This window comes from Mustela nivalis, assembly GCF_964662115.1.
Source record: "Mustela nivalis genome assembly, chromosome: Y".
Classification (NCBI taxonomy): Eukaryota; Metazoa; Chordata; class Mammalia; order Carnivora; family Mustelidae; genus Mustela; species Mustela nivalis.
In genome coordinates, this window is record NC_139041.1 from 22,739,155 (window position 1) to 22,757,880 (window position 18,726).

An 18,726-nucleotide genomic window follows, 5' to 3' on the forward strand; every position below is an offset into this window, starting at 1 on the left:
ACCCACCATATTCCAACTGCGTGTCCTGGTATTGTCGCTGATCATGGTCTCCAGGTTGTCTGCACATGGTTGCTTGTTGGTGACCTATGCAAAAAAAAAAATGGGGTTCTTTCGAGTTTATATCTGCCAAGCCTGCTGATCTGAAAACTCCAGCACACAAGACTTGTGTTGTCAAGAACTCGTGCCATTCAGACCCTCTTCTCATCACAGCCAATGGCCCTGGGAAACAGGTGACTTGTGTTTTTCCAGCGTGCCCTGCTCTCCTGTGCCTTTGTCCTTTGCAAGGGATCGCTGCCATCTGATGCATGAACCACGAAATCTCCTATAAGCCATGTCTCCAACCTTCTCCCATAGTCTCTGTGACTACCTTTCCTCTTTGTCGAATTTACCTCGTAGGTTTCCCATCCATTTCCACTCCGTTGCAGTTGTTGTGGTCACCATTCTGTTGCCTTCCTGGCTGAAGACAAGCATGAGGTTATTAGAAACTACTACCATCTCACTGTCCTCTATGTCACCACAAATTCTTACTGAGACATAAGAAACAATGAATTCTTCCACTTGCCTCATGTGGCTGTGTTGCAGATAGCATTGGGCTTTGTCACATCTATCATTCTCAGAAAGACAACAAACAGATGATTTACTCCCTCATGACAGTCAAGAAACATATGAAAAAGCAAGCGGTATAGGGACAGACAATACGACACTAATGAGGTACCCAATCATGGTGACTGTGTGAAGGCAGTTTTATGAGAATACGTGTTTATCGACGAGGACAAACGCCAAGGTATTCCTTAGGAGGCACATATTGTGGGAAGCCATATAATATTTCCCTTTTTCTGCTTGTCTTTTCATTTCACATCAGCCAGGCATGGGACATTCATGTCAATGCAAGGTCCAGGGCGTTCATTCTCTTCGATGGCCGAGGAATACTGTCTTGCCAAAATGGACCAAGCCTTCCTAATCCACTAGTTCTTGCAAGGCATTGCGGCTCACTGCAAAGGTCTGCTCAAATGGGCCTTGCAATCCATCGATATTAGCCGTACCTATCCTTCTGACTAAAGAGATATGGTCAATATGATTATACCAGTTACCGCAACAAGGACAACTAATGATGACAACGGGTGCGGTTCGGGCCTCTTCCTTAGGTTTAGCCCTGATGCAGAATGACACTCTCCTCTAAGACTTTCCAAAGGTGTGTAAGGGAAAGCCAGGTAGACAGAGCCTTAAACAATTAGCCGTGTGTTTCAGAAAACTAAGAGATGAGACCACAGATAGCACCATATATCTATGCCCTCACCATTTTCCTTGAAAGGGGACTTTCCGTCCCTTCGTCATCACTGAGCCATAGGCAAAAGACGCTGAGAAAGGACGCTCTCACACACAGGATTACCAACCCCATGGAGAGTTTTTGATACCCATGAGGCCTCACCGTTTATTGAGATCCCTAGAAATTCAAGTGGAAATAGGACACCTTAACGTCTCTGGGAAAATGCTGACCTAAAGTAAGGTACAGTGAACATTATTTTCTTTCCCCTTTTTCCAGAAAGGGTAAGTGGTACACTACCCACAAGACAACCTGAGTTCTTGATCAGACCGAGAGGGCTCTTGTTCTGTCCTTCGGGGGCTTTCTACCTAAAGCCTTAGGACACCAAGGTCATGGGAGAGGGACAGCTGCTTCAGTGAAGGCAACATTTGTGATGTCACAATGCTTTGAGTTCATAGCAACCACTCCTCATTACATCACCCCTGATCTCTACATTGGTTAGAGTAGTCCTGGGTGGGCCAAGAGCCCACCAGGCCGTCCCGAACCTTTGGAGCTGTCTGGGTCTCTCACCAAGGCTGTTTGTGAAGCGAGTCGGAGTCACCATCTACAAGGCCCGATTTATAGTGTTTGGTCGTGATTATCAGCACCAGCCCTCTGGATTCCAGAGAAAGACAAGCATCCACCATTCCATCTTAACCACGAAACCAAGAATCAGGTCTCAAGCAAAACCGCAGGGGAGGAAATCTGATCCCAGCACAAGGATAAGGCCCTCCCAAACATCACGGAGCTTCTGAACAGGAGAAGGGCCACCGAAGGAAAGAAAACTGAACACCCACCACCGTGCCAAAGACATGTCTGGAGTCTTCAACAGGGAGGACACGAGTACCTCAAGCTTCTCCAAAAATGCTGCAAACAAGGCCTCCCACTCTTCAAAACTGACCATGCATCAAAGGAGGTTCTAACTTAGGTGTAGAACCTTAGGTCCAGGATGGACTCATGTACTTGGAGTCCACAGAAGCAAATGGAGAGCAATTTGGAAGGGACACATAGCCCAATTGAAGCCATCTGAAAGACTTCCATGCGCGTTTCAGGAAAACAACTTGTATGTCCAAAAGGACGCATTGAAGAGGATTCGAATGTGGAAGAAACTTGAGCACTCCCTCAGAGTGGTGCAGCTACCCCTGTGGAACTGCATGGAGATGTGGCAACACAAGCCTGCCTTCTACCTCTTATGACCCTCAGCCAAATGATGTCATGTGATAAGCAAACAGTGCCTGTTGTAGAAGATGGGCATGTTATAATGGAGCCAGAAGAGAATGAACATGTGTCAACAAGGGGTCAGTACAGCATGACACACAGCGGATGCTTCAGGTTAGTGAGGAGATCCAGGAAGACAAAGCTATGAGCGAAGGTCTGGTATTTTAGGATGGTGGGAGGTTCTCTGTATCTGGCTGCCCTCCATAGGAACCTTGGTCCAAATTCAATAAATCATCCTCTGCCCCCAGTCAATAATTGTGCCTGGTTTTGTTTTTGTTATCTTGTTAAATGAAGCATTTGCACTTATTAGACAGAGAGACCGAGAGTTCACAATCAGCGGGTAGAGCTGGCGAGGGAGAAGCTTACTTTCCCCTGAGCAGAGAACCTGAGAGCACAGTCATTGCCAAGACCTTGGAAACATGAGTTGATCTGAAGGCTACCTCTAAACTGATTGACACATCCTGGGACCCAAGCATTGACTTCTGAGAACCTCGTAGTTCTAGACAAGAACCGCTGCTCAGTCATTGTTCAGAAATGCAGGGGATACGGGTTTTGGCCTGGGCTTGTGTTGTTTGAGCTATCCGGCTTTCTTCGAGAGCTGGTATAGCATTTCCTCTTGAAGTCAGTGACTGGGCTATGGACAAACTATTCTCCCATATCTATTTGCTAAAGTGAATTCCTCCATGCCTTGAATTTTTAGGGGGAAATGACACTATGTCTTTTGGTGCTCTGCTTCTGTGGAAGCTTATGGGAGTCCTCTGTGCCTCTGATTGTGGACCTCTGTTTGTGCTACCAGATGAGGGTCATTTTCAGCCCCGATTTCTCAAATCCATGTTCAGCCCTCTTTCTTTCACTCACTCTTACTTCTCCTACAAGAGTCACCTCTTTCAATTCCTGGAGATGATGATTCCCTAAGCTCATTGTCATGTCAGTCATTCTTCCTTCTCTTTTAGAATTTGCTTCCTTATTTTCTAGACTAGTTCTTCCAGGTCACTATTTTAATCATCTACTTCTGCCATGTTCCTGGTCTTTGCATCCAGTCTCCTACCAATCTTCCCCTCAGAGGCTATTTATGTTCGTTTATCTTTATCATTTTACTTCTGTGGTTCGAGACTCTCTGATATCTTCTATGTTTTCTGATGTACAGGAACTATCCAGGCCGCTGCTTTCTATACGCCATCGGGCGTGTTCTATGTAGAAGTTTCTCTCTAATTGCCTAGCTGTGATACTTTCTTGTTCTTTTACCATGTCATCAGTTGATTCTTCCATCTTTGCCTTGGATATAAGTCTCTGTCTTCCTCTCAGTATTCTTAAACTCATTCTTTTTCCATCCTGGGGTAATCTCTTTAAGAAGAGTAAATCCGGGAGTGACCAAGTCCTGGCCCTTAAGGGATGATCAGTGTTTGTGAGTGTGTGTGTCTGTGTGTGTGTGTGTGTGTGATGCATGCCATCTGCTGTTGTGGTGTGGTTGACCCTGTCCTTGAGACCCGTCAACTGCAAGGGCCCTCCTTACCTGGCGTTTGTTGTGTTTGGGGCCCGGGTTGAATATGCTGAGGTTTCACTTAGTAGGATCTGGTGTGTGTGTGAAAGGAGACATTTCACAACCTAATAGAATGCAGGCCTGCAGAATGCTGTGTTCAGAAGAGAGCATGCGGTTAAGGCATTCTTCTTGTCCCCTATGGGAAAATGTGTTCTCCTTGGACTAAGCATCTTGGACTGAGGAAGTCAGTCCTCCAAGTGTTCCACAGTTGGGTTTTCGTGTAGGCAAGGTAGGCAGCAAATGTCTCACCATCCTGTCTTGGACAGTAGCTCGGTCCTGTTGCTACTGGTTTGAGAGCCGAACATTTCTTATGCACCCATTGAATCATTTCCACAAACACTGCCTCTCATGGATGCACTGCCAGGACTCCACTCTCCTGGTATTGTTTCTGATCATGGTCTCCAGGCTGTCTGCACCTGGTTGCTTGTTGGTGTCCCCTGCAAGAAAAACATGGTGTTCTTTCGAGTCAATTTCTGCCAAGCCTGCTGATCTGAAAACACCAGCCCTCAAGAATTGTGTTGTCAAGAACTCAGACCCTCTGTCATCACAGCCAATTGCACTGGGAAACAGGTTCCTTGTGGGTTCCCAGTGTGCCCTGTTCTCCTGTGCCTTTGTCCTTTGCATGGGATCACTGACCTCTGATGCATGAACCACCAAAATCTCCCATGAGCCATGTCTCCAAAATTCTCCCATAGTTTCTGCGACCTCCGAACTCTTATTCTGTGCAGTTTACTGTGTAGGCTTCAGGACAATATCCACCCTGCTTGTGTATATTGTTGTCATCTTCCATTTGCCTTCATGGCCTAAGAAAGCACGAGGTTATTAGACACTACTACCATCTCACTGTCCTCCATGTCACCGCAAATTCTTACTGAGACTTAAGCAAGAATGAATTCTTCCACATGTCTCTTGTGACAGGCTTGCAGAGATCTTTGGGCTCTTTCACATCTATCATTCTCAGAAAGAAAACAAACAGACGATTTCACTCCCTGAAGACATTCAAGAAACATACGAAAAATCAAGGGGTATAGGGTCAAACAATATGATTCTAATGAGGCACACAAAATGTGGTGTTTGTTTGAAGGCAGTTTTGAGAGAATACGTGTTTATGGAAGAGGACAAATAATGAAATTCCTTGCAGATGTTCTTGAAACAGATGGAATGTGAGTTGTCAAGGCATCAAATTGAATTGCTAACCTTAAGAGACCCAATTCCTACCTCTTGAAATTGAATTATTAGTTTTGTGTGAAACACACACAGACCACGCACACATTAAGACACGCACATGCACACACACACACGAACACACACACAGAGAAGACATGCGAAAGAGGGGGAGGAAGTGAGAAATCGCACTAATGAAGCATCCCAAAAGAAAATACCATAAAAGGGAAAGGCACAGAGAATTTAAGTCAGAAGCCAACCAAAATGAGAAAGTGAACATCTTACCTAACAATAATTCATTCAACATTCAGGATGAAAGTCTCCCGTCAATACAAACACTTTGGAGGTGTGGTTGAAATTACAAAAAAATAAAAAAATAAAATAAAACAAACCAAAAAAAAAAAAAAACGAGAAAAGATCCATCAGTAAACAACAAATATTAAACAAGCTCGGCCTCTGTTGCCCAAGGGGATTTCCTTTGACTATGAAGATACACATAGCTTGAACGGGAAGAAATTTGGAAACGTAGGTTCTGCTCTTTCCAAGGAGAAGAGAGCCAAAGTAATTGTGCCTAAGTCATCTCGAGTGATTTTATGCCTTTGAGAGACAAAAGAGAACAGAAGGTGTTTTGTCATGATGGAGCATCAAAACATCAGAAACCTGGAAGAACTGCCAACGTATATACCAGAACATGGCTGTATCTAAACATTGGTAGCATATGAACAGAGAGGAATGGAGATGGGTAATTTAATCCAATATTGTTGGGGACTAGGATATCCACGTTAAGCACAGCACAGATCATCTGGATGGAAAGGTGGTAAGGAATAACAGACGTCCACATTGGCTCTCTAGACCTCCTGAGCTTTGGCAATCCATGAGAAGATTGCGACTCTGTGGAGAATATGATATGTTCTTCCCAAAGGCAGAACAAACTTTATATATCACAGATCATGAGCTGGAGTCCAAATCCAGGGGTAATTCATGGAAGAGAGGTCAAAACCTATCCTGTGTACTTATGATCATGAAGGTTTGATAACGGGAAGATATCACGTTCATATTGGACATACAGCCAGACACTAAAAGTTGGAAAACACAACACGTCACGAACTAGCAATGAATGCAAGAAAGAAAATCCAAAGAAAATGCAGAAAGAGCCATGAACAAAGGAATGTCAAGAAACTTATGGGGTGATTCCAAAACATTTTATGGGGAAACCATAGAAGGTTAATACGTGCATTTCAAAATTTAAAAACACCAAAAAAAAAAAAAAAGTAAAGCAACTTGCATCGATGCTGAAGGAACAAGAAGAAGAAGAACCAAATTCCAAAGTTAACAGAAAAAATGAAATCATACATTAGTTATCAAAATAAAGGAAATACAAACAAACCAATAGGAAAAAAAATCAGGAGATCTCACAATTCAGTGTCTTAATCATGAAAAAACTGCAGAAACCATTACTGGGATAAAAAAGGAAGACAAGAACACAGCTGAAATTATAAAACAACCTGAGAACTGGTAGAAAGGAAAAAAGAATAACCTAAGAGACACATCCACACATTTATGCTAGCAAATCCAAGACCAGAGAGGAGAGGATAAATTATCAGACACATAGCAACTTCCAAGATTAGGTCAGGAAAGCTACAAAATCTCGGCTCTCTAGTAGTGACTGAAGCATTTGAATCAGTAATCCAACACCTGCCAACAACACAGAAGGCCAGTTCCAAGTCATTTTCCTGGGCCACTCCTCTAGGTATTGAGCGAAGGCATTGCAATGTCCTCTCATCGATTCCAGAGATGGAACAGGCAGGTAGACTATAAGTCACAAGGATAAAGACACAATTCAGAGAAGGACATTTTAGTAAAGCAATCCCATGTCATTTCAATAAGGAAAGATAATAAACAATATAATGCTATCCTTTTCTCCCTGTGACTTCCTTTGGTTTTGAAAGGGCCAGATTGTTTTCCTCTGAATTTTTGTTGTTGTTGTTGCTATTCTGTTGAGAAAGCCCGCCTATCATCCATCCACTGTTTTTGCCAGAGTATTCACGGATGCTTTAGTTGCATGTATGTCCCAGTGCTCCTCCTAATATTTGCCACAACACCTGAACACCACTTTAACAGTTCTCATTTCTGTAACCCTCATCTTGGTTCTCAGAGTCCTGAGTCACTCCTTGTGGGTCTCCTTCTCTGACTTTTTGCCCTTCAGTTTTCCCTTTCTTTACTAAGGGCCAAGGTATTCCTCCCGAGGCACATATTGTGGGAAGCCATAGGACATTTCCCTTTGTCTGCTTGCCTTTTCCATTTCCCATCAGCAGGGCATGGGACATTCATGTCAAGGCAAGGTCCAGGGGTTCATTTTCTTCGACGGCTGAGGAATACTGTGTTGCCAAAATGGACCGAACCTTCCTTATCCACCAGTCCTTTTAAGGGCATTGCAGCTCACTCCAAAGGTCTGCTCGAATGCGCCTTGCAAGTTGTTGGTATAGGCCGTCCATTTCATTCTGACTAAAGAGACTTGGTTTGCGTGGCTATACCCGGTACCACAACAAGTATAGTTAACTAATGATGACAACGGGTGCAGTCAAGGCCTCTCCCTTAAGAGTTAGCTGTAATGCCGAAGGTCAGTCTCCTAGAATACTTTGCAAAGGTGATTAAGGGAAAACCAGGGAAACAGAGCCCTAATCCCTGGCCGTTCTTTTCAGAACACTAGGAGATGAGGCCCCAGACAGCACCGTATATTGAAGCCCTCACCTTTTTACTCTAAAAGGGACTTTCCAACCTTACTCATCACTGACCCATAGGCAAAAGACGCTGACAAAGGACGCTCTCACCCACAGGATGACAAAAACCATGGAGAGCTGTTGATAGACACGAGGTCTCCTGTGTCTTGAGCTCTCTAGAAATTTTAGTGAAAATAGGACACCTTTCAGTATCTGGGGAAATGTTGGCTTAAAGGAAGGTATACTGAACTTCATTTTCTTTCCTCTTAGTCTAGAAAGGGGAAGTGTGACATTAACCCCCAAGACAACCTGAGTATTTCATCAGACTCAGAGGGCTCTTGTTCTGTCCTTCCCGGAGATTCCTACCTAAAGCCATAGGACACCAAGGTCATTGGATAGGGACAGCTGCTTCAGTGAAGCCAGCATCTGAGTCACAAAGCTTTGTGGTCATAGCAACCACTCCTCATGAACCCACGCCTGATCACTAAACTTGGCTGGAGTAGTCATGGGTGGGACAAGAGGACACCAAGCCATCTCAAACTGCTAGAGCTGCTTGGGTCTCAAATCAAGGCGGTTTGCGAAGAGAATTGGTGTCACCTTCTCCATGGCCCAGTTCGTGTGTTGGTTCGTGGCTGTCAGCTCCAGTTCTGGACTCCAGAGAAAGGCAAGCATCCACCATTCCATCTTAACCACGACAGGGCAAGAAACAACGAGGCCTCAAGCAAAGCCTCAGTGGAGGTAATCTGAGCCCCGCACAAGGGTCAGGCGCTCCCACCCTATCACAGTCGTTCTGAACAGAAAAATGGCCACCCAAGGAGAGCTCAAAATGAACCCCAGCAACCGTGCCAAAGACATGTCTGGAGTCTTCCACAGCGATCACACGAGTACCTCGAGTGTCTCCAGAAATGGTGACAACAAGGCCTCCCAATCTTCAAAATTACCATGCATCAAGGCAGAATCTACGCCCTTTACGTTAGGTCCAGGATGGACTCATGTACTTGGAGTCTACAGGAGCAAACGGACAGCATGTTGGAAGAAACCCAAAGCCCAAGTGAAGCCATCTGAAAGACTTCCTAACCGTTTCAGGAAGACAACTTTTATGTCCAAAAGGATGCATTGAAGAGGATTAGAATGTGGAAGAACCTTGAGCACTCCCTCAGGGTGGAGCAGCTACCCTCTGAGGAACTGCATGGAAATGTGGCAGCACAAACCTTCCTTCACCCTCTCATGACCATCCCCAAATTGTTTCATGAGATAAGCAAACAGTGCCTCATGCGGAAGATGGGCATGTTCTAATGGAGCCCCGAGAAGATGCACAATTGTCATCAAGGGGTCAGTACAGCGCGACAGACAGCAGATGCTGCAGGTTGGTGAGGAGATCCAGGAAGGCAAAGAACAGGAGAATGAACAAGCGAGCTCCGTGCGAAGGTCGGGCATTTTAGGATGGTGAGAGGTTCTCTGTACCTGGCTACCCTCCACAGAAACATAGGTCCTAATTCAAGAAAACATCTTCTGGCACCAATCAATTATGTACCCTGGTTTTGTTTTTGTTATCTTGTCAATGATGCACATGCACGTATTGGACAGATAGAGAGATTGCAATCAGGGGTTGGAGCTGGAGAGGGAGAAGCTTACTTGACCCTGAGCAGAGAATCTGAGACCAGAGACATAGCCAAGACCCTGGAATCATGAGTTGATCTGAAGGCTGCCTCTGAACTGATGGACACAACAAGGGACCCAACCTTTGACTTCTGAATACCTCCTGGTTCTAGACAAGAACCGCTTCACTGTCATTGTTCAGAAATGCAGGGGATAAGGATTTTGGCTTGGCTGCTGTTGCTTGAGCTATCCGGCCTGCTTTGAGAGCTGGTATAGCTTTTTCTCTTGAAGTCAGTGACTGGGCTATGGACAATCTCTTCTCCGATGCCTATTTGCCTAAAAAGAATACCTCCATGACTAGATTTTTCAGGGAAAAGGACATTATGTCTTTTGGTGCTCTGCTTCTGTGGAAGGTGATGGGATTCCTCTGTGCCTCTGATTCTGGACCCCTGTTTCAGCTCCCAGATGAGGGTCATTGACAGCCCCAATTCTCAAGTCCATGTTCAGCCTTCTTTTCTTTCTCTCACTCTTACTTATCGTACAAAAGGCACCTATTTCCTTTTTTTTTTTTTTTTTTGGATGGTGATTCCCTAAGCTCATTGTTATGTTCCATCTTTCTTCCTTCTCTCCTGGAATTTGCTTCCTTATTTTCTGGGCTTGTGCTTTCAGGTCACTAGTTGGATCCTCTACTTCTGCCATGTTCCCAGTTTTTGATCCATTCTCCTACCAATCTTCTCTTCAGGAGCTCTTTAGGTTCTTTTATCTTTATGAGTTTTATCTCTGTGGTTCTACACTCTCTGATATCTTCTATGTTTTTTGATATATAGGGAGGATCTAGGCCTCTGCTTTCGAACCCACATCGGGCATGTTATATGTAGAAGCTTCACTCTGATTGCCTAGCCATAATCCTTTCTTGTTCTTTTTCCTTGGCATCTATTGATTCTTCCATCTTGTATTAGATCTAGATCTCTGTCTCCACTCTGTATTTTAAATACTTATTCTGTTTTCTATCCTGTGGGTAATTTATTTAGGTAGAGGAGATCATTGAGTGACCAAGGGTGGGCCCTTAACGTTTGTCTAGTGTGTGTGCGTGCGTACGTGTGTGTGTGTGTGTGTGTGTTTCATATGCCATCAGATGATTGTGTTGTGGCTGACGCTGTCCTTGAGATCAGCCATCTGCACTGGCTCTCTTTGTCTGCCATTTGGTGTGTTTGGGGCCTGGGCTGATTTATGCTGAGTTTTACCTTGGTGGGCTCTGGTGTGCCTGTGAAAGGAGACATTCCACAAACTCATCAGAACACAGGCATACAGAATGCTGTGTTAAGAAGAGATCATGTGGTCAAGGCATTTTTCTCGTCCCCTATGGGAGAGTCTGTTCTCCTTGGTATAAACAACTTGGAGTGAGGAAGGCTGTCCCTCAAGTGTTCTACGGTTGGGATTTCGTGTGGCCAGAGTAGGCAGTCTTTTGGTGCTCAGTATGAGGTGAGGATGCTCCTCACCATCCTGTATTGGCCAGTAGCTTGGTCTTGATGCTCCTCCTGTGGGAGCCCAATATTTCTTATGCCCCCATTGAGACAACTCCACGAACACTGCCTCTCATAGATGCACTGCCAGGAACCACCATCTTCCCACTGCGTGTCCTGGTATTGTCGCTGATCATGGTCTCCAGGTTGTCTGCACATGGTTGCTTGTTGGTGACCTATGCAGAAAAAACATGGAGTTTTTCCCAGTTTATATCTGCCAAGCCTGCTGATCTGAAAACTCCAGCACACAAGACTTGTGTTGTCAAGAACTCGTGCCCTTCAGACACTCTTCTCGTCACAGCCAATGGCCCTGGGAAACAGGTGCCTTCTGGTTTTCCAGCGTGCCCTGTTCTCCTGTGCCTTTGTCCTTTGCAAGGGAACGCTGCCATCTGATTCATGAACCAACGAAATCTCCTATAGCCATGTCTCCAAACTTCTCACTTAGTCTCTGCGACTATTTTTCTTCTTTGTCGATTTTACCTTGTAGGCTTCCCATCCATGTCCACTCCGTTGCAGTTGTTCTGGTCATCTTCCTGTTGCCTTCTTGGCTGAAGACAAGCACGAGGTTATTAGACACTACTACCATCTCACTGTCCTCCATGTCACCACAAATTCTTAGTGAGACATAAGAAAGAGTGAATTCTTCCACTTGCTTCATGTGGCAGTGTTTCGGAGAGCATTGGGCTTCGTCACATCTTTCATTCTCAGAAAGACAACAAACAGATGATTTCACTCCCTCATGACAGTCAAGAAACATATTAAAAAGCAAGCGGTATAGGGACAAACAATACGACACTAATGAGGCACCCAATCATGATGATTGTGTGAAGGCAGTTTTATGAGAATGCGTGTTTATTGAAGAGGACAAAGTGCCAAGGTATTTCTTATGAGGCACATATTGTGGGAAGCCATATGATATTTTCCTTTTTCTGCTTGCCTTTTTATTTCACATCAGCCAGGCATAGGACATTCATGTCAAGGCAAGGTCCAGGGTGTTCAATCTCTTCGACGGCCGAGGAATACTGTCTAGCCAAAATGGACCAAGCCTTCCTTATCCACTAGTCCTTGCAAGGGCGTTGTGGCTCACTGCAAAGGTCTGCTCGAATGGGCCATGCAAGCCATCGATATTAGCCATACCTATCCTTCTGACTAAAGAGACATGGTCAAGATGATTATACCCGTTTCCACAACAAGGACAACTAATGATGACAACGGGTGCGGTCCTGGCCTTTTCCTTAGGTTTAGCCCTGATGCAGAATGACACTCTCCTCTAAGACTTTGAAAAGGTGTGTAAGGGAAAGCCAGGTAGACAGAGCTTTAAACCATTAGCCATGTGTTTCAGAAAACTAAGAGATGAGACCACAGACAGCACCATATATCTATGCCCTCCCTCTTTTCTTCGAAAAGGGACTTTCCGTCCCTTAGTCATCACTGAGCCATAGTCAAAAGACGCTGAGAAAGGATGCTCTCACACACAGGATTACCATCCCCATGGAGAGTTGTTGATACCCATGAGGCCTCACCGTTTCTTGAGATCGCTAGAAATTGTAGTGGAAATACGACATCCTGCCGTCTCTGTGAAAATGTTGGCCAAAAGGAAGGTATACTGAACATCATTTTCTTTCCCCTTTTTCCAGAAAGGGGAAATGGGACACTAACCCACAAGACAACCTGAGTTCTTGATCAGACTCAGAGGGCTCTTGTTCTGTCCTTCGGGGGCTTTCTACCTAATGCCTTAGGACACCAAGGTCATGGGAGAGGGACAGCTGCTTCAGTGAAGGCAGCATTTGTGATGTCACAATGCATTGAGTTCATAGCAACCACTCCTCATTACATCACCCCTGATCAGTACAATAGGCTAGAATAGTCGTGGGTGGGCCAAGAGCACCTCAGGCCATTCCGAACTGCTAGAGCTGTCTGGGTCTCTCACCAAGACAGTTTGCGAAGCGAGTCGGTGTCACCTTCTACGTGGCCCAATTCATATAGTTTGTTCGTGATTATCATCACCAGCCCTTTGGATTCCAGAGAAAGACAAGCATCCACCATTCCACCTTAACCACGACAGGCCAAGAAACAATCAGTTCACAAGCAAAGCGTCAGGGGAGGAAATCTGAGCCCGGGACAAGGGTCAGGGCCTCCCACCCTCTCACGGTGCTTCTGAACAGGAAAATGGCCACCCAAGGAGAGCTCAAAATGAACCCCCGCAACCGTGCCAAAGACATGTATGGAATTTTCCACAGCGATCACACGAGTACCTCGAGCCTCTCTAGAAATGCTCCCAACAATGCCTCCCAATCTTCAAAAATGACCATGCATCAAGGAAGACTCTACACCCTTAACCTTAGGTCCAGAAAGGACTCATGTACTTGGAGTCCACAGGAGCAAGGGGAGAGCATGTTGGAAGAGACCCATAGCCCAAGTGAAGCCATCTGAAAGACTTCCGTTCCCGATTCAGGAAGACAACTTGTAAGTCCAAAAGGACGCATTGAAGAGGATTCGAATGTGGAAGAACCTTGAGCACTCCCTCAGAGTGGAGCAGCTACCCCTGTGGAACTGCATGGAGATGTGGCAGCACAAGCCTGCCTTCTACCTCTCATGACCCTCAGCCAAATGATGTCATGTGATAAGCAAACAGTGCCTGTTTAGAAGATGGATATGTTATAATGGAGCCAGAAGAGAATGAACATGTGTCAACAAGGGGTCAGTACAGCGTAACACACAGTGGATGTTTCAGGTTGGTGAAGAGATCCAGGAAGAAAAAGAACAGGAGAAAGAACATTGGAGCTCCGAGCGAAGGTCTGGTATTTTAGGATGGTGGGAGGTTCTCTGTACCTAGCTGCCCTCCATAGGAACCTTGGTCCAAATTCAATAAATCATTCTCTGCCCCCAGTCAATTATTGTACCTGGTTTTGTTTTTGATATCTTGTCAAACGATGCGGTTGCACTTATTAGACAGAGAGACTAAGAGTTCACAATCAGGGGGTAGAGCTGGCGAGGGAGAATCATACTTTCCCCTGAGCAGAGAACCTGAGACCACAGTCATTGCCAAGACCCTGGAACCATGAGTTGATCTGAAAGCTGCCTCTGAACTGATTGACACATCCTGGGACACAACCGTTGACTTCTGAGAACCTCATGGTTCTAAACAAGAACCGCTGCTCAGTCATTGTTCAGAAATGCAGGGGATAAGGGTTTTGGCCTGGGCTGCTGTTGCTTGAGCTATCTCGCTTTCTTCAAGAGCTGGTATACCATTTCCTCTTGAAGTCAGTGACTAGGCTATGGACACATTATTCTCCCATACCTATTTGCTAAAGTGAATTCCTCCATGCCTAGATTTTCCAGGGGGAAATGACACTATGTCTTTTGGTGCTCTGCTTCTGTGGAAGGTGATGGGAGTCCTCTGTGCCTCTGATTGTGGATCTCTGTTTGTGCTACCAGATGAGGGTCATTTTCATCCCAGATTTCTCAAATCCATGTTCAGCCCTCTTTCTTTCACTCACTCTTACTTCTCCTACATGAGGCACCTCTCTCAATTCCTGGAGATGATAATTCCCTAAGCTCATTGTCATGTCAGTCATTCTTCCTTCTCTTTTAGAATTTGCTTCTTCCAGGTCACTGATTGGATCGTCTACTTCTGCCATGTTCCCGGACTTTGCATCCAGTCTTTTACTAATCTTCCCCTCAGGAGCTCTTTAGGATCGTTTATCTTTTTCAGTTTATCTTCTTGTCCCCTATGGGAGAATGTGTTCTCCTTGGACTAAGCATCTTGGACTGAGGAAGGCAGTCCTCCAAGTGGTCCATGGTTGGGTTTTCGTGTCGGCAAGGTAGGCAGCAAATATATCACCATCCTGTCTTGGCCAGTAGCTCGGTATGTTGCTACTGGTTTGAGAGCCGAACATTTCTTATAGACCCATTGAATCATTCCAATAAACACTGCTTCTCACGGATGCACTGCCAGGAAACACTCTCCTCCAATACATCTCCTGGTATTGTTTCTGATCATGGTCTCCAGGCTGTCTTCACCTGGTTGCTTGTTGATGTCCCCTTCAAGAAAAACACGGTGTTCTTTCGAGTCAATTTCTGCCAAGCCTGCTGATCTGAAAACACCAGCCCTCAAGAATTGTGTTGTTAAGAGCTCAGACTCTCTGTTCGTCACAACCAATTGCACTGGGAAACAGGTTCCTTGTGGGTTCCCAGTGTGCCCTGTTCTCCTGTGCCTTTGTCCTTTGCATGGGATCACTGCCCTCTGATGCATGAACCACCAAAATCTCCTATGAGCCATGTCTCCAAACTTCTCCCATAGTTTCTGCGACCTCCGATCTCTTACTCTGTGGAGTTTACTGTGTAGGCTTCAGGTCAATTTCCACCCCACTTCCGTTATTGTTGTCATCTTCCTTTTGCCTTCATGGTTGAAGACAAGCACGAGATTATTAGACACTACTACCATCTCACTGTCCTCCATGTCCTCGCAAATTCTTACTGAGACTTAAGCAAGAATAAATCTTCCATATGTCTCATGTGACATGCTTGCAGAGAGCTCTGGGCTCTGTCATATCTTCATTCTCAGAAAGAAAAGAATCAGACGATTTCACTCCCTGAAGACATTCAAGAAACATACGAAAAATCATGGGGTATAGGAACAAACAATATGATTCTAATGAGGCACACAAAATGTGGTGTTTTTTTGAAGGCAGTTTTGTGAGAATACGTGTTTATGGAAGAGGACAAATGATGACATTCCTTGCAGAAGAATTTCTTGAAATGGCTGGAATGTGAGTTGTCAAGGCATGTCAAATTGATTTGCTAAGCTTAAGAGACCTAATTCCTACCTCTTGAAATTTAATTATAAGTTTAGTGTAAAACACACACAGACCATGCACACATTAAGACATGCAAATCACACACACACGAACACACACACAGAGAAGACACGCGAAAGAGGGGGAGAAAGTGAGAAATCGCACTAATGAAACATCCCTAAAGAAAATACCATAAAAGGAAAAGGCACAGAGAATTCAAGTCAGAAGTCACCCGAAATGAGAAAGTGAACTTCTTACCTAAAATAATTCATTCAGCATTCAGGACGAAACTCTCCCGTCAATACAAACATTTTGTAGGTGTGGCTGATATTAAAATAAATAAATAAATAAATGAATAAATAAATAAATAAATAAATAAAATAAAATGAAATAAATTAAAATAATCCAAAAAAAAACGAGAAAAGATCCATCAGAAAACAACAAATATTAAACTAGCTTGAACCTCAGTAGCCCATAGGAGATTTCCTTTAACTATAAAGATACACATAGCTTGAAAGTGAAGAAATTTGGAAACGTAGGTTATGCTCTTGCCAAGGAGAAGAGAACCAAAGTGATTGTGCCTAAGTCATCTAGAGTGATTTTATGCCTTTGAGAGACAAAATAGAATGGAAGGTGTTTTGTCATGATGGAGCATCAAAACATCAGAAACCTGGAAAAACTGCCAACATATATACCAAAACATGGCTGTATCTAAACTTTGGAAGCATATGAACAGAGAGGAAGGGAGATGGGGACTTTAATCCATAATTGTTAGGGACTATGATATCCAAGTTAAGCACAGCACAGATCATTCGGATGGAATGGTGGTAAGGAATTACAGACGTCCCCATGAGCTCTCAAGACCACCTGATCTTGGGGATCCATGAGTAAGATTGTGTCTCTGAGCACAGTAAGATATGTTCTTCCCAGTGGTAGACCTTACTTTGTCTATCGCAGGTCCTGAGCTCGAGTCCAAATCCAGTCGTAATTCATGGAAGTAAGCCAAACCTATCCTTGGCACTTACTCCCGTATTCCCTGCATGATTCTCTTCTCTGTAACCCTCTCCTTGGTTCTCAGATTTCTGAATCACTCTTGGTGGGTCTCCTTCTCTGCATTCTCCCCATTCAGTATTCCTTTCCTTTACTAATGGACAAGGTATTCCTCCTGAGGAACATATTGTGGAAAGCTATATGATATTTCCACGGTCTGCCTGTCTTTTTATTTCCCATCACCCAGATATGGGACGTTCATGTCAATGTAAGGTACAAGGGGATCATCCTCCCCGATGGCTGAGGAATACTGTTACCAAGATGGACGACACCTTCTTCATCACTAGTCTGCAAGGACCTTGAAGCTCAGTCCACAGTTCTGCTCAAGTGGGCTTTGCAAGCCGTCGATATAGGCCATCCCTTTCCTTTTGACTAAAGAGACTTTGTCAACATGTCTATACTCATTACACTACAAGTACAGTTAAATAATGATGACAACAGGTGTGGTCCAGGCCTCTTCCTGAAGAGTTAGCTCTGAATCAGAACATCACTTTCCTCGAAGACTTTGCATATTTAAGGGAAAACCAGGTAGACAGAGCCCTAATCCCGTAACCTTGTGTTTCAGATCTCTAGGAGATGAGGACAAAGGCAGCACCATATATCCATGCCCTCACCTTTTTCCTCAAAAAGGGACTTTCTCTCCGTTAGTCATTACTGACCCATTGGGAAAAGACACTGACAATAGACTTGCTCACCCACAGGATGACAAACCCTATTGAGAGCTGTTGGTACCCAAGATGCCTCACTGTTTCTTAAGATCTAGAAATTGTAGTGGAAATAGGACACCTTGCTGTCTCTGGAGAAATGTTGGCCTAAAGGAAGGTATAATTAACATCATTTTTTTCCTATTTATATAGAAAGGAGAAGTGGGACATCAACCCACACGACAACCTGAGTTCCTGATCAGGCTCAGAGGGCTCTTGTTCTGTCCTTCCCGGGGCTTCCTTCCTAAAGTCATAGGATACCAAGATCATGGGAGAGGGACAGCTGCTTCAGTGAAGCCAGCATCTGTGATGTCACAAAGCTTTGAGGTCATAGCAACCAATCCTCATAAACCCATGAGTGATCACTAGACGTGGTTGGAGTATTCATGGGTGTGCCAATAGGACCCCTAGCCGCCCCAAACCGCTGGAGCCATCTGACTCTCTCACCAAGGCAATTTGTGAAGCGAGTCTTCTCCATGGCCTGATTCGTAGTGTTTGGTCCTGACTGTCAGCACCAGCCCTCTGGATTTCGGAGAAAGGCAAGAATCCAACATCCCATCTTAGCCAGGAAAGGTCAAGTAACAATCAGGCCTCAAGCAAACCTCAGGGGAGGGAATCTGAGCCCTGCACAAATGTTAGGCCCTCCCACCCAATCACCGATCTTCTAAACAAGAAAAGGGCCACCCAAGGAAAGCTCAAAGGGAATACCCCCAATCATGACATATCCATGTCTGGAGTCCTCAACAGTGCAGACACAAGTGTTAGGGATTTTAATCAAAGGAGAAAGACTGATACAAAGCGAAGGTCAAGCAAAGCTTTATTTCATCCCAAACATAGAGAATCATACTGACTGGTCAGGGCCTTCTCTTCCAAATTCGACCCCCTCCAGCATCACAGACTAACATGTATAGATGTAGTTTAGCTGGGCTATACACAGGTGGCCTTGGGATTGCATTACACAGAGAAAACTGCACAGTGGTGCTAGGTCTTCCAGACATAGAAAAGAACTGCTAGTAACACACGGATGGACAATTGAATCTCAATTTACCTAGTAGATATAAGCTCCCCACTGAGTGGATATCTTCATCTGGCCTGACCTGCCCTTA